General features: G+C 42.6%; 1 protein-coding gene across 14 annotated transcripts in view; it reads left to right on the top strand.

The window, feature by feature from the left end:
- The window catches only part of LOC110488691 (protocadherin alpha-C2), a 213341-nt gene that overhangs the window by 92166 nt on the left and 105860 nt on the right, over positions 1-15315 (top strand). The gene's annotated exons all lie outside the window — the stretch shown is intronic.

Here is a 15315-nt window from a genome sequence, read left to right as displayed (position 1 = left end):
ATGAGTGGTTGTTTCCTTTGAAATGGGGTCCATTTGAATGGACAAAAACCTTTACAGCTTTGTATATGAGTTTTAAAAAAACATGCCATGGCAGCTCCATCCTGCTGGGCCAGTGGACTAATTCCATGGATAGAGAGCAGAAGACTGTAGATTCAAATCTGCCACACAACACTGAAATGGAAATGAGTTTGCATGATTAATGCCTAATCAAATGAACTTCCTGTCTGGGCTTAGTGTTCTAAACAGTTACCCTAAGCTAGCAGTGTTATTGAAACATGTTCTCAGGAGGTTATTTAATTATCTTCAAATGGCCTGTAATTTCTGTTCTAAACATTAATAAAACCTGCCAGGAAGACTTTCAGCGAACAATAGAGAAGGGTTTTCAGAAACTACCTGCAACCTAAAGAAAAAAGAACCTTCCCAGAACTGGCTAAATGCTCAGTTTTAACGGTCAGGAAACGTGTGGCTTTGTTCCCAGAACCAATGGGAAACCAAAAACTTACGTTCGCACAACTTCCAAGGAACCACATTTTCTAGCTGGGACGGACACACACACACACACACACACACACACACACACACACACACACACAAACACACACACTTTCCCATTCCCAAGTCAGCGCGTATCTAGTCCAAGCACTCAGCCTCACTCCTGCCTGTGAGAGGGTTATTATGTTGGCTTGTTTGTGTATCAAATCCTCCACATACTTTTCTCCCTGCAGCTAAACTAGTAACCCAGACACTTGCACGCATGCTGAATTCCAATTAGGTTCAGCTCTGCAGCTACAATACCACACTGTTGTCCGTTTTTTTTACTAATGATAGTGTGCCTGGTCTTTTCCCGAGAGGTCACGTTTCCTTCTGCACGGTTATTGTGATATGAATATGATAGCTATAATATTACTTTCATGTCTTTCTATCAATTTTACATAAGCCATGAACGTAGATCGACACCAATTCACATACGTAGATCGACACCAATGAAATTTCAGCCATGGTATGATGCTAGTTCTCATTCCAGTTATTTTGCTGTCACAGTGCAGAAGCTAATTATGTGATTCTGAGGCATTGCGGGCATTGTGTCATTGGTTTCCATGTTAGTGAGTGTTGACTTTGGTTACCTGTCTGCAGCTATATCAGCGGGGTGTTTGTGTGAGCGCCATGTCCTGGTTTTTCTCTTGTTCCTCTTCCTGTGCCTCTGGTCCCATCCCTGTCCTACTTACTCCAGAAACGAGGGGAGAGCAGAGCAGATTTGGAAATAAATTATTAAATGCTAGTTGGATTAAATACTGGGAGCAATTCATCTCTCAGAGTGGATAAATGTGTGTAGTTATGCTATCGTGTGTGTGTGTTTGCACACGGGCGTGTGGTGAGTGTGTGCGTGAGGTTTAAGAACTCCTCCAATCTATCTCTGTGAATAATTCGTGGGTATGAAAAATATATTATAGGAACAGGCAATTGGCCCTGCAATATTACAAGAGTTATTGGTTTAGTCTGCATGACTTCCCCTCATACAGGAAGTGTACTGTACATCCTTACTCATTTCTCACTGTTCACATTTCTCCATCCCCTCTTCCTCTCCCTTCCTCTCCCCATTTCTGCTCTCTTCCCCCTTTCTCCCTCTGTTGTTTTCTCTCCACCTAACTCATTCTTTCACCCTTGCGCCCCTTCCCCTTTCTCATTCTCTCACCCTTGCGCCCCTTCCCCTCTCTCATTCTCTCACCCTTGCGCCCCTTCCCCTTTCTCATTCTCTCACCCTTGCGCCCCTTCCCCTCTCTCATTCTCTCACCCTTGCGCCCCTTCCCCTCTCTCATTCTCTCACCCTTGCGCCCCTTCCCCTCTCTCATTCTCTCTCCCTTGCGCCCCTTCCCCTCTCTCATTCTCTCACCCTTGCGCCCCTTCCCCTCTCTCATTCTTTCACCCTTGCGCCCCTTCCCTCTCATTCTCTCACCCTTGCGCCCCTTCCCCTCTCTCATTCTCTCACCTTTGCGCCCCTTCCCTCTCATTCTCTCACCCTTGCGCCCCTTCCCCTCTCTCATTCTTTCACCCTTGCGCCCCTTCCCTCTCATTCTTTCACCCTTGCGCCCCTTCCCTCTCATTCTTTCACCCTTGCGCCCCTTCCTGTCTCTCATTCTTTCACCCTTGCGCCCCTTCCTTCTCATTCTCTCACCCTTGCGCCCCTTCCCCTCTCTCATTCTCTCTCCCTTGCTCCCCTTCCCCCCTCTCATTCTCTCACCCATGCACCCCTTCCCCTCTCTCATTCTCTCACCCTTGCGCCCCTTCCCCTCTCTCATTCTCTCACCCTTGCGCCCCTTCCCCTCTCTCATTCTCTCTCCCTTGTGCCCCTTCCCCTCTCTCATTCTCTCATCCTTGCGCCCCTTCGCCTCTCTCATTCTCTCTCCATTGCGTCCCTTCCCCTCTCTCCTTCTACTGTACTTCTCCCTCCCCCTTTCTGTCCCATTCTCTCACTCGACTCCCTCTCTCTCTCTCCCTCCCTTCCTGCCCCCTCTCTCAACCCTTGCCACTGTATCACTGTATCGTCGTCATTAGCGTGATGCTGCAGTGGGGTGGGGTTCTGCTAATAGCATTGTTATAACACGGTTCTGCATAGTCGCTCTGTTACAGAAGCCCACAGAACGCTGTATCTCTGCTGCTCTGCTCTTACAGCAGGCATGGGATACATAGAGAAGGAATAGAGCTGGGGAAGATGGGTCACTATCTGGTACAGAAAGGCTATTTCTTCTGTTAGAAAAAATACTGTCCATAACCGAGGCATAGTACTAAAGACAGCAAGGCAGCATTTACAGTCAGGGCCAACATTTTTGGCACCTTTCATAAAGGTGAGGAAAAAATACTGTATAAAATACATAATACAAATAATGAGCTATATTAATGGTCCAAAAAAATGTGAAAATATTATTTTGTACTAATACAATTGGTCAGAGAAAAAAAAGAAGTAATAATTGTTTCTTTAAAAAAGATAGGTATCAAAAATATTGGTTTTCAATACCTTTCAGTACTTCACCTTGAAAGGATAACAGCACTGAGACATTTTCAAGAATGTTTTATGAGTTGAACACATTGGGAGGGATCCGAGATCCTTCCTCCAGATCCTTGATATTCTTCACCTGCACTTATGGACTGTGTTCTTCAATTCAACCCGCAGGTTTTCAATGGGGTTCAAGTCCGGAGACTAAGATGGCCATAGCAAAATGTTGATTTTGTGGTAAATGAACCATATCTTTGTGGATTTTGATGTGTGCTTGGTTCTTTGTCTTGCTGGAAGATCCACTTGCAGCCAAGTTTCAGCCTCCTGGCAGAGGCATCCAGGTTTTGGGCTAAAATATCCCGGTTCTGGGAAAAGTTCATGATGCTGTTGACTTTAACATGGACCCTAGGACCAGTGGAATAGTGATGGGGGAAGAAATCGAAACAGTTACATATCGCAATATTATTTTGGAGAATATTGTAGTGATGTGTTGACTCCAAGTATCGATCTGTACAAAAATAAATAAAAAGCAATGCTTTTATTTTGCTGGGTAGCTTTAGCCAGTGCTAGTCGGCTGCACCTGAGCCAAAACGCCCGGTATTTTTCATCCTATAGCTTGTTCTCCATCTTCTTTTTAAAAACTGAGCCAACATGTTTTCAGCACTTTCAGCACGTTAATTTCCATGATCAAAACAAATTCCCAGCCCTACAGTGGAAACAAAATAGCTCCATAACATCTAAAAACACCACCATATTTTACAGTAGGAATGCGGTTGTTTTCGACATATGCTTCCTTTTTCCAAAGCCAAACCTACCACTAGTGTGCGTGGCCAAAGAGCTCTATTTTCATGTTATCTGACCATAGAACTGGTTCCAATCCACCAAGTGCCAATGCGGTTTAGCGAACTCCAGAAGTTTGCATTTTTTGAGAGCTTGGGACTAGTAAGGTTAAATCTGCATTTTTGTCAAACTTGACTTATTGACATAGCCTTGTTCTGTTCATTGTTCTCTAGCTATATAGTACTCTAAATACCCCAATTCATGTTGTTCATGGTGACACCATTCAAACCAATGAGGGTTCAGAACTTCAAAGTCAATGACCTCACAAGCAGCTTTTTGCAGATGGAACCCATTTTTTTTTTTCAATCGTCTTATTTTTTTTTACATGTTGAATAATCTGTATACATACAAGAAGTATACAGATAGACAATGATAACATATGCTAGGGGGGTACAACAAATGACAGATTATACAAAGACCTTAAAAGAAACACACATGTATTGGTTGTTTTAACAGCTTTCTTATTAGAAGAATGTTGAACGGTCATAATGTACTGCTCGAATTCCTTATAGAAAACACGGAAGAGGGTTTTTTTTATGACTGAATTTACATTTATGAATGTGAAATGTTGCCTTTTCAGAACGATTAGATTTATGAGGTGAAATTGTTCTTCTTTATCTTTGTTGTAGTTAAGGAAACCGAGCAGCCCATTCTCCCATAAACAAACAAAAGTCATCAAGAATATGAACAATGATAAAACTGTGAATATCTTTCCATAATTGTTTTACATGCAGACAAATGCCAAAATAAACGTGAAACTGTTTCTGGATGCTCATCACAAAAAGTACAGTCAATGTTCATGTCTTTTTTGAGTTTCTTCCTGTAATGATTCGCAGGGTCATACTTATGGATCATTCTGAAAGAGACCTCTTTGACCTTGTTAACAAGCAGGTATTTGTGTGGTAATAGCCAGACTTTTTCCCAATAGATATTAGCGACCAATGTATTCCAGTAAATTGTGACATAAGGAATGGATACAATATCCCTTTGAAATAAAGCACGTACAGCTTTTCGCTACACTCGCATTAACATCTGCTAACCATGTGTATGTGACAAATACATTTTGATTCGATTTGTCCTGATGGAGCAAAGAGAAACCTATTTTCCCTATTGGAGAGTCAACTGGATTAAGGAGGGTAGGTCAAGAAGGTGAGGTCTTGCTACACCTCTAAATAACATGAGAGTTCATAATGGAATAGCATCAAAGACTATGGCGAACTCTCTAGGTGTTACAGGGACATTGTAACGAGATAAAACATTTACTCATAATTGAGTAACAATCCTTCTGCATTAAAAAGTTGACTCACCAGTAGGATATGATTATTGAACCAGTTCTGTCACGACTTCCGCTGAGGTCGGTCCCTCTCCGTTGTTCGGGCGACGTTCGGCTGTCGACGTCACCGGTCTTCTAGCCATCGCCGATCCACCTTTCATGTTCCTTTTGTTTGTCTTGTTTTCCCGCGCACCTGGTTTGCATTCCCTCATTACTCGTCTTGCATATCACCCCCTGTTTCCCCCCATGTCTGTGGGTGGAATTGTGATATGTACTGTAAATGTATGTGTACTCCAGGCTGGTTAGCGCCGGGTTATTGTAACCCGTGTGTGTGTTTAGTTTTCTGAGTACCGTGTTTTGTTCGCCTCATTAAAGGGCTCCGTTTGCTACCCATTTCTGCTCTCCTGCGCCTGACTTCCCTGCAGACAGTTACTCGCTCCTTTACAGAATCCCACACCTGTTTTTGCATGTCCCTTTTCCTGAGCTTTCCCCGCATTTCCAGCATAAGGCGCTCGTCGATTCATGCGTGGCTGGGAATTTCAAAGACAAAACAAATGGAAAATGAAAGGTGGACCTGCGACGGCTAGAGGACCGGTGACGTCTACCGCCGAACGCCGCCCGTACAAGGAGAGGGACCGACCAAGGCGGAAGTCGTGACAGTTCTTAAAAAATAAAGACTTGTTTCTATACAAAATGTCCTTATTGTTCCAAATGAAATACCTATGCGGGGAAAAATTATGTTTATATATTAACGACAACGCTAAGAATACTTGTCTATGAAACGCAGATCATTTTGCAGGAAATTGAGGCCACCAAAACGGGAGAAGATATAAGGAAGGATGAAATTCCAAATTGAAGTTGGATTCTTTAAGAAATGTTTAGCCCAATTTATCTTAAAAGTATTATTCAAAGTAGGAAATCAGATCAAACCAAGTCCCAAGCTCTCGATTTGTTGGACGACATAAAATAGAGCTCCCATACTTACTGTAAAATATAGTGGTGGAGCTTTGATGTTATGGGTCTATTTTGCTTCCACTGTTTCTGGGGCCCTTCCTAAGGCATCATGAACTTCACCCAGTACCAGGACATTTTAGCCAGAATACCTGGTTGCCTCTGCCAGGAGGCTGAAACTTGGCTGCAAGTGGATTTTTCAGTAAGAAAGTAACCCCAAGCACATATCAAAATGCACAAAGAAATTGTTAATTGACTAAAAAAAAATCTACATTTTGCTATGGCCATCTGTCTCTGGACAAGAACCCCTTTGAAAACCTGTGGTTTGAATTGAAGAGGGCAGTCCATAAGTGCAGATGAAAGATATCAAGGATCTGGAAAGATTCTGTATCTATGAATGGTCTAAGATCCCACCCAATGTGTTCTCCAATCTCAGAAAACATTGTACAGTGACATTATCCACGCAAGGTGAGGGATTGAAAGTTATTGAAAACAGGGGTGGCATGAATTTATCTTATCTTTTCGAAAGAAAAAAAATATTTTTCATTAAACAAAATATATTTCTCAGAGCAATTCTATTAGTATAAAATAATATAATTTCTATTTTTTTTTTGTGTAAAGTATAGCTCCGTATTTTCTGAGTCTTATTTTTTTAAGGGTGCCAATAAATTTGGACCTGGCTGTATTTATATATCATGTAGATGCTGTTGCTACATACTGTGATAACCTGGAGAGAAATAAACAGACAAAGTATTGTGTGTCTGTATCAGTATCTGTCCTCATAAAGGGATATGGTTACTGTATGGTGGGGCGTCTCTGGGGCCTTGGCTCAGTGAGGGTGCAGGGGGCTGGGCAGGCGGAGTGAGCAGGTCAGCCTCTCTGATGGGGTGTTGGGGTGGTGAAGGGAGCTGCTAGCTTCTGCTGCCACAGCGAATATGCTGCTGCGGAGCTACATTACCTATGCATGAGCAGGCCAGCTGCAGCTGTGTGTGTGTGTGTGTGTGTGTGTGTGTGTGTGTGTGTGTGTGTGCGTGAGTGTGTGTGTGTGTGGTGTGTGGTGTGTGTGTGTGTGTGTGTGTGTGTGTGTGTGTGTGTGTGTGTGTGTGTGTGTGTGTGTGTGCAGTATTTTGTATGCGGTATCTTTGAGTGTGTATGTGTGATTGTTCTTGTTCGGGTGTGACGTCGTGGCGAGTATGCTTTGTGCTCAGAGATGACAGGGCAGTGTGAATATGAACAGAAGCAGATAGCAGATCACTCTGAAAAGGAGAGCTGTGTAAAAAGGAGGAGATCCAGAAGGAATTGTATTTTCATTCATCCTCTTCTCTGCCCTGAAAATAAGCCTTCAGCCGTGTGTGTGTGTGTGTGTGTGTGTGTGTGTGTGTGTGTGTGTGTGTGTGTGTGTGTGTGTGTGTGTGTGTGTGTGTGTGTGTGTGTGTGTGTGTGTGTGTGTGTGTGTGTGTGTGTGTGTGTGTGCGTACGTGTACGTGCGTATGTGCGTGTGTATTTGAGTGTGTGTGCCCCCTCATGGTGAGATGTGGTTGCCATGGAGACCAGAGAGCTGTGCAGAAGGAGAGCGGAAGAGAGGGGGAGGGGGGGAACTCGCCTGTGAGTGTGTTCTGCTTACAACCCTCCCCCATCCCACCTTTATGTGCTTACAGACACACTCTATCACACACAAATGCACACACCACCATACACACTCAAGCACAAACATCCAAAGGAAGAGAAGTGCACGCCCATACACTCAGCAGTATGAAACAGAGGGTTTTTTGTTCACAAAAGAAAATCAACATTAATAGGCTACTCATCCCCCTTCTCCTCCCAGACACGCCCCAATGTCAAGATGCACAGGCACACACTCATTAACTCCCCCCCCCAAACCTCCCCTCATACCGACCCTCTAGCTTTATCTCTCTCTGCCCCCTCCTGGTTAATAAGATAGAGAGACAGAAAGAGGCAGAGTTAACCACTAGATTCGACATGCACCACTTGTCTACATTCTGGAACGCAAACATTATGTCTCTTCATTTACCAACTGTTTACTAGTTATTAATAATGTAGAAGCGCATTCAATTATCATACCCTCCGCAAATGTGAGATCTCATCAAAGGAAGTGTAATGAGGAATTAGGAATGAAATGTGATTAATAGTTTGGGTGATTCCATGAAGCAGAGTTTCAATGTCATTGGTTTCTTGTACCCATGTATGTGTGTATTAGCAAAGACAGTAGAGTATGAAAATAGGCTAAAACTGCTTCTCCAGTGGAAATCCCCGGTCAGACTTGTAGATGATGTCATGGCGACGTTGGCTAGCTAAGCTCATGCTTAGAAACACATAAGTGCCAAACTGCGTATGTGCAGGCCGTCAAATCAAAAAGCACTCCTTCGATATAAGGTTGTTCTGGATGACAATTTAAACGTGTCAGTTTATTACTTTCACGAGGTTGGAGTAACAACACGTTCAGCTACTTCAGACATTGACCCGAATCTAGGTTGTGCCTTTAGATTTAGAGAAAATGAGTGACTAAGGAAGTCTTTTTTTGTTTCTCTCATTGACTTCTCAAATCCCAAACCCCGGCCTGGTCTGTTTGGTCTGTTTCGCAAGCTTTTCCCAGAAGTCTTGCGATGTTGCGCCTCTGGGTTTAGAAACTCTGTCGTATTAGTTTAGGAGTGTTTGTGTTTTTGCTTGTGTGCACGCCTCAGTTTTTAATAGTGTGTGTGTGTGTGTGTGTGTGTGTGTGTGTGTCTTTATTGCTAATTACTTCATTGACCCCTTTGCGGATACTCTAACCGGCCCAGCCCAGCAGTAGCCAGCACTGGGAGAGGAAGTGATGTGGTTGGTCTGTGACATCAGCATATTTCACACCTCGGAGGAGCAATCAATCTCACATGGCACAACCCTACTGAGCATGCTCTGTTGAGGACCTGACACTGCACTCAGGGTGGCTCAATGGCAGAGATGGATACGGGCCTCCAAGGCCATCTATCGGTGGATATGACTGGATATGGGTCAGCTAGCATTTCGTTTACCATAGTGGGTTAATCGAAACATCATTAGTTACATTTGTCACTTCTTCAAGAGCAATGATAGTGTGTGCAGCTTGCCATTTAGCATCATTTTGCTGGAATGGTGTTTAAACTACAAGACAGACAGATAGATCTCTAAGTGCTGTGTAGATATGAATATAAAACCCGTTTTCCCTGGTAAACCACTAGAACTTCATAATACGTGCTCATTATTGGCTTTCAGGACATGCTATTGTTTGTTCCCTCTGTGCATCTGAAAGTGGGATATGAGAGCAGCTCTTCTTCTTTGAGTTTCATTTGTTAGAGTGCAGTTCAGCTGTGTGTAAGCAGTTCAGTTTGGTTTTAGCTGTGTGTTTGTGAGAGAGTGTAGTTCCGCTGTGTGTAAGCAGTTCAGTTTGGTTTTAGCTGTGTGTTTGTTAGAGAGTGTAGTTCTGCCGTGTGTAAGCAGTTCAGTTTGGTTTTAGCTGTGTGTTTGTTAGAGAGTGTAGTTCTGCTGTGTGTAAGCAGTTCAGTTTGGTTTTAGCTGTGTGTTTGTTAGAGAGTGTAGTTCTGCCGTGTGTAAGCAGTTCAGTTTGGTTTTAGCTGTGTGTTTGTTAGAGAGTGTAGTTCTGCCGTGTGTAAGCAGTTCAGTTTGGTTTTAGCTGTGTATTTGTGAGAGTGTAGTTCCGCTGTGTGTAAGCAGTTCAGTTTGGTTTTAGCTGTGTGTTTGTTAGAGAGTGTAGTTCTGCCGTGTGTAAGCAGTTCAGTTTGGTTTTAGCTGTGTGTTTGTTAGAGAGTGTAGTTCTGCTGTGTGTAAGCAGTTCAGTTTGGTTTTAGCTGTGTGTTTGTTAGAGAGTGTTGTTCTGCTGTGTGTAAGCAGTTCAGTTTGGTTTTAGCTGTGTGTTTGTTAGAGAGTGTAGTTCTGCTGTGTGTAAGCAGTTCAGTTTGGTTTTAGCTGTGTGTTTGTTAGAGAGTGTAGTTCTGCTGTGTGTAAGCAGTTCAGTTTGGTTTTAGCTGTGTGTTTGTTGGATAGTGTAGTGATTTTTGTCTTTAGCTCAGCCAGAGTGGGTCAGGGTTCAACAGGATGGTCAGTAGACTTTGACCCATAACCTTTGACCCAAATCGGTGGATTCTGCGCTGTCTAGGAGAGCAGGTGGTGTGTCTGTTGTGTGTGTGTGTGTGTGTTTGTGTAAGAGAGAGTGCATAGGTACGTGCAAATAGTATTCATTCCTGTGCATATAACCCTACACTGTTATGTTTTTGCTCTCATCACTCCTATTGTGACCTAGAAATCCTCTGGTCAGAGACCTGCAAAGCTATTATTGTTATTGGGCATAGGGGGAAGACGATTATGACTCAGAATCTGATGATTATTAATATTTCAGATCATGTTTCCCACTGAATGGAAATGGAACAGGAGGCACACAGGGCCTAATCCTGGGATTACAAACAGCCCAACGTCCGTAAGCTCATAACCGCTGTCTCCGTGGAGATGCAGGGTAACACCAGAAAAATCTACCAAAATACCCAGAAATCTGTAGGAGAGGGGAGCACAACCGGCCCTGCATCAATGAACAGAGTATCACAGAGTATCATATGTGTGTGTGTGTGTGTGCGTGCGTGCGTGCGCAAACCACAGTTTGCGTGTGTGTGTGTGCATTCGTGTCTCTAATGCTAATTACTTCATTGACCCCTCTGCGGATCCTCTACCAACCCAGCCCAGCAGTAGCCAGCACTGGGAGAGGAAGTGATGTGGTTGGTCTGTGACATCAGCATATTTCATACCTCAGAGGAGTAATCAATCTCCCACGGCACAACCCTACTGAGCATGCTCTTTTTAAGGCCTGATGCTACACTCCACTCAGGAGGGGTCAATGCCAGAGATGGATATAAGCCTCCAATGCCATCTATTTGTGGCCGAACATGGGTCAGCTAGCACTTAGTTTACTGTAGTGTGTGGATCGAAAACATCATTAGTTATTAGTGATTTCTTGAAAAGCAATGCTATATTATTTCCATTCATTTATCCTATTTTTGTTGGGATAAAAAGCACAAGAGAGGGCTTTAATGTCGATAGGTCACTAAGCACGGCATAGATTTGAATACAGATGTAAGATCCTAAATTTGCGCCAGTTTGCCACGGCAGGAAATTAACCCAGCCGCAACAGGAAAGTTATCCTGCAACATGGCGATCACAGTAAGATCCTACATCTGTATGAAATCCCTTTTCCCTGGTGAGGTGCTACAAAGTACTCATTATAATTTTTTTAGGGCCAACTATTGGTCGCCCCGCTGTGCGTCTGAAAGTGCGGATATGAAAGCACCTCTTCTGCGTTAAATTCCATTTGTTGGAGAGTGTAGTTCAGCTGTGTGTAAGTAGTCGATTCTGACTGTCCTACGTCCATCTCAGTAGTTGGTATTCAGATATACCTTATGAGGGAGTGTAACAGGCGTTGCAGGTGTGGTTCCCTTGTGCGTGCTGAAGGAGTGTAATTAAAATGGCGGAAACCCTCCCACTTGCTGGCCAACATTCAGTCGTGGTTTCAGTACATTTATCTTAGCCATTTTGATTCACTCTGAAAATTGCCACATTCAATTCTTTAACCCATGGTAATGTTGCAAGATTAGTGTACATAGAATATATAATAGGGATAATAGTGTACAATAGTAGTCTATACCCTCCTTTATTATCTGCACTAAACATGGAACTATATGATGACACAGCCATGTATTGCGCCATACGTATGGTTCAAACTGTTAGGGCTTATTCTGCGCTCCGCCCCATAGTAATTTAATTAGCCTACATGTATTTTGTTCTATGTTATCGAACTGTTACTAATGAAGCTCAGCAACAACCCCATGGCTGTGACGGCGTTTAGAGGAAGCAAAGGAAGGTCAACGAAGCAATGTGATTCAATGGAATGATAATGTAGGCCATACCAACTGAAGAGAACTGACAGTAAAGTGGCAGTGTAATACTTGCTGTTATTAGGCCTACTGAAGGTCGACACTGATAGTGGCTAATATTTAACGTGATAGAAATAGGAAACAGAAAAGTTCAGGGCAGCCTATAATTAAGTCATTTGCGAGTAAAACAAGCATCATTTATGTCTACAATTCCTTTATCCAAACGGATTACTTATTTTCCAAGCTCTTATCAATAGCTCTTATTCAAGTTGTACATTACAGTGTGTGGAGAATGGCGATATTTTTTTTCCCCGGAAGAAATCAAGTAGGCGCTTTTTCTACTTGGAACCGGCAGGTTCGCTTGACCTTACGCATGGTTTCCTCACGTGTAAAGGTGGTGGAATTATGAGGGAATGAAGTCAAGGTCAGAAGACGGTGTAGCTGTAGACACACCTCCGCCACGCCTTCATTTATTCCATCTCCACCCAAAACGAATAGTGGGTGAACATCACACTAATCTAATCTAAGTTCAAGGTTAGAATATGCGGAGAGTGAAAAGTGCGTAAAGAGGGAGTTATGTTCCATTTACACACGCTTAACTCCGGTCGGAATCGGGCCCATAGGTTTTTAGCTGTGTTTCTGTTTGTTAGATAGAGTAGTATGTAAGTTCAGTGTGTTTGGGTCAGGGGTCAATGTGTGTGTGTCATATGCACACACACTCACACATCCTGACTTTTGTTTTTCCATGCAGCTTGGCTGAGTTTTTAATTATTATTATTATTAGTAGTAGTAGTATGACTATTTATTACACTTCTATAGTGCTTTTCATAACAGAAAAAGTTCTCAAAGTGCTTCAAAGGTAAAACAAATAAAAATAAGAATAAATACACATTATGAGTAGCCTAGCAAAAGCTAGCTAGGTCAACCGATAGAGGTCAAGTCTTTGAGGGCATGTATCCTCCAAAGATGGAGAGAGACAGTTCATGGCTTGATCAGAGGAAGGTGATCAGGGATATGGTTGATGTAGATTGATTGTCTGGTGACAATCATGTAGAGTGCTACTCTGGGAACCAGCCTGAGTTGTGTAGCCACTGGCCTTCTCCTTCACAATGTCTGGCACCCACTTGGGTGATGCCTCAGCAGCTCTAGGCATCAGAGAGCTCACCACATACAGTTCAGAATAGTAGCCAGTCCTCCTCACTATGAGCCCTCTGCTTCAGCACTGCATTCTTCCACTACATCTCCCATTCCTCTCAAGCCAAGCGACTGGTCAAATAATGTTCTCAAAAGAGGAGGAGCTAGCAGCCAGGTGAACCAAAAAATGCTGGTACTGTGTCCAGATGCATCATTCAAACAAAAACAGTAGCCGCAGCCAAGCCAAAAAGAGTTGACCTGCCAATCAATCTGTGGGTGAAAATATACTGTGCCTGTCAAATGTTTGGACACACCATCTCATTCCAGGGTTTTTCTTTATTTTTACTATTTTCTATATTGTAGAATAATAGTGAAGAACTCAAAACGATGAAATAACACATATGGAGTCATGTAGTAACCAAAAAAGTGTTAGACAAATCAAAATATATTTTATATTTGAGATTCTTCAAAGTAGCCACCCTTTGTCTTGATGACAGCTTTGCACACTCTTGGCATTCTCTCAACCAGCTTCATGAGGAATGCTTTTCCAACAGTCTTGAAGGAGTTGCCACATATGCTGATCACTTGTTGGCTGCTTTTCCTTCGCTCCACGGTCCAACTCATCCCAAACTGTCTCAGTTGGGTTGAGGTTGGGTGATTGTGGAGGCCAGGTCATCTAATGCAGCACTCTATCACTCTCCTTGGTCAAATAGCCCTTACACAGTCTGGAGGTGTGTTTTGGGTCATTGTCCTGTTGAAAAACAAATTATTGTCCCACTAAGTGAAAACCAGATGGGCTGGCATATTGCTGCAGAATGCTGTGGTAGCCATACTGGTAGCCAAATGTGCCTTGAATTCTAAATAAATCACTGACAGTGTCACCAGAAAAGCACCCCCACGCCACCACACCTCCTCCTCCATGCTTCACGGTGGGAACCAAACATGCGGAGATCATTCGTTCACCTACTCTGCATCTCACAAAGACACGGTGCAAAAATCTCAAATTTGGACTCATCAGACCAAAGGACAGATTTCCACCTTTCTAATATCCATTGCTTGTGTTTCTTGCCACAAAAAAAGTATATTTTACTTATTGGTGTCCTTTTGTAGTGGTTTCTTTACAGCAATTCAATCATGAAGGCATGATTAACACAGTCTCCTCTATACAGTTAATGATGAGATGTGTCTGTTACTTGAACTCTGTGAAGCAGTTATTTGGGCTGCAATCTGAGGTGCAGTTATCTCTAATGAACGTATCCTCTGCAGCAGAGACAATGGCTGCCCCACTCAGTTGCGCAAGCAAAACTCTGCGAACACCCAGCTATCCACTGACGCGATGTTATCTTTCTCGCTCATTTTTCAAAATAAAAGCCTGAAACTATGTCTAAAAACTGTTGACACCTTGAGGAATCCATAGGAAAAGGAATCTGTTTGATATCCCTTTAAATGGAGGCAAGGCATCCAATGGAACAGAGAGCTTTCAGGAAAAACAGCACTTCCTGGTTTGATTTTCCTCAGGTTTTCGCCAGCAATATCAGTTCTGTTATACTCAAAGACAATGTTTTGACAGTTTTGGAAACTTTAGAGTGTTTTATATCCTAATCTGACAATTATATGCATATTCTAGTTTCTGGGCCTGAGAAATAGGCAGTTTCAAATGGGTACGTTTTTTAGCCAAAAATGAAAATCCTGCCCCCTACACTCAAGAAGTTAATTGAAATGCCGGTGAAATGCAAGTGTCTATCTCATGAAGCTGGTTGAGAGAATGCCAAGAGTGTGCAAAGCTGTCATCAAGTGGCTACTTTGAAGAATCTCAGATATAAAATACATTTTGATTTATTTAACACTTTTTTGGTTACTACATGACTCCACATGTGTTATTTCATAGTTTTGATCTCTTCACTATTATTCTACAATGTAAAAATAAAGAAAAACTCTTGAATGAATTGGTGTGTTCAAACTTTTGACTGGTACTGTATATATATATATATATATATATATATATATATATATATATATATATATTCAATAAAGACTCAATGTTATCAAAAACAAAACAGCTGATTAAAAACAACACTTCAAAATAACAAAATGTGTACATAATGTATTGATAGGAGCTCTACTTAGTCTGCCAATAGGGCGTCATGGCAACTGTATGGGCTACTGGTGCTGTAAGCTATTCAATATCGCCTGAAAAAATACACTTCACTTCC

Source organism: Oncorhynchus mykiss, chromosome 14 (genome assembly GCF_013265735.2).
Source record: "Oncorhynchus mykiss isolate Arlee chromosome 14, USDA_OmykA_1.1, whole genome shotgun sequence".
NCBI lineage: Eukaryota > Metazoa > Chordata > Actinopteri > Salmoniformes > Salmonidae > Oncorhynchus > Oncorhynchus mykiss.
Note: the sequence above shows the minus strand (reverse complement) of the source record. Positions and strands in the feature narration are given on the sequence as shown.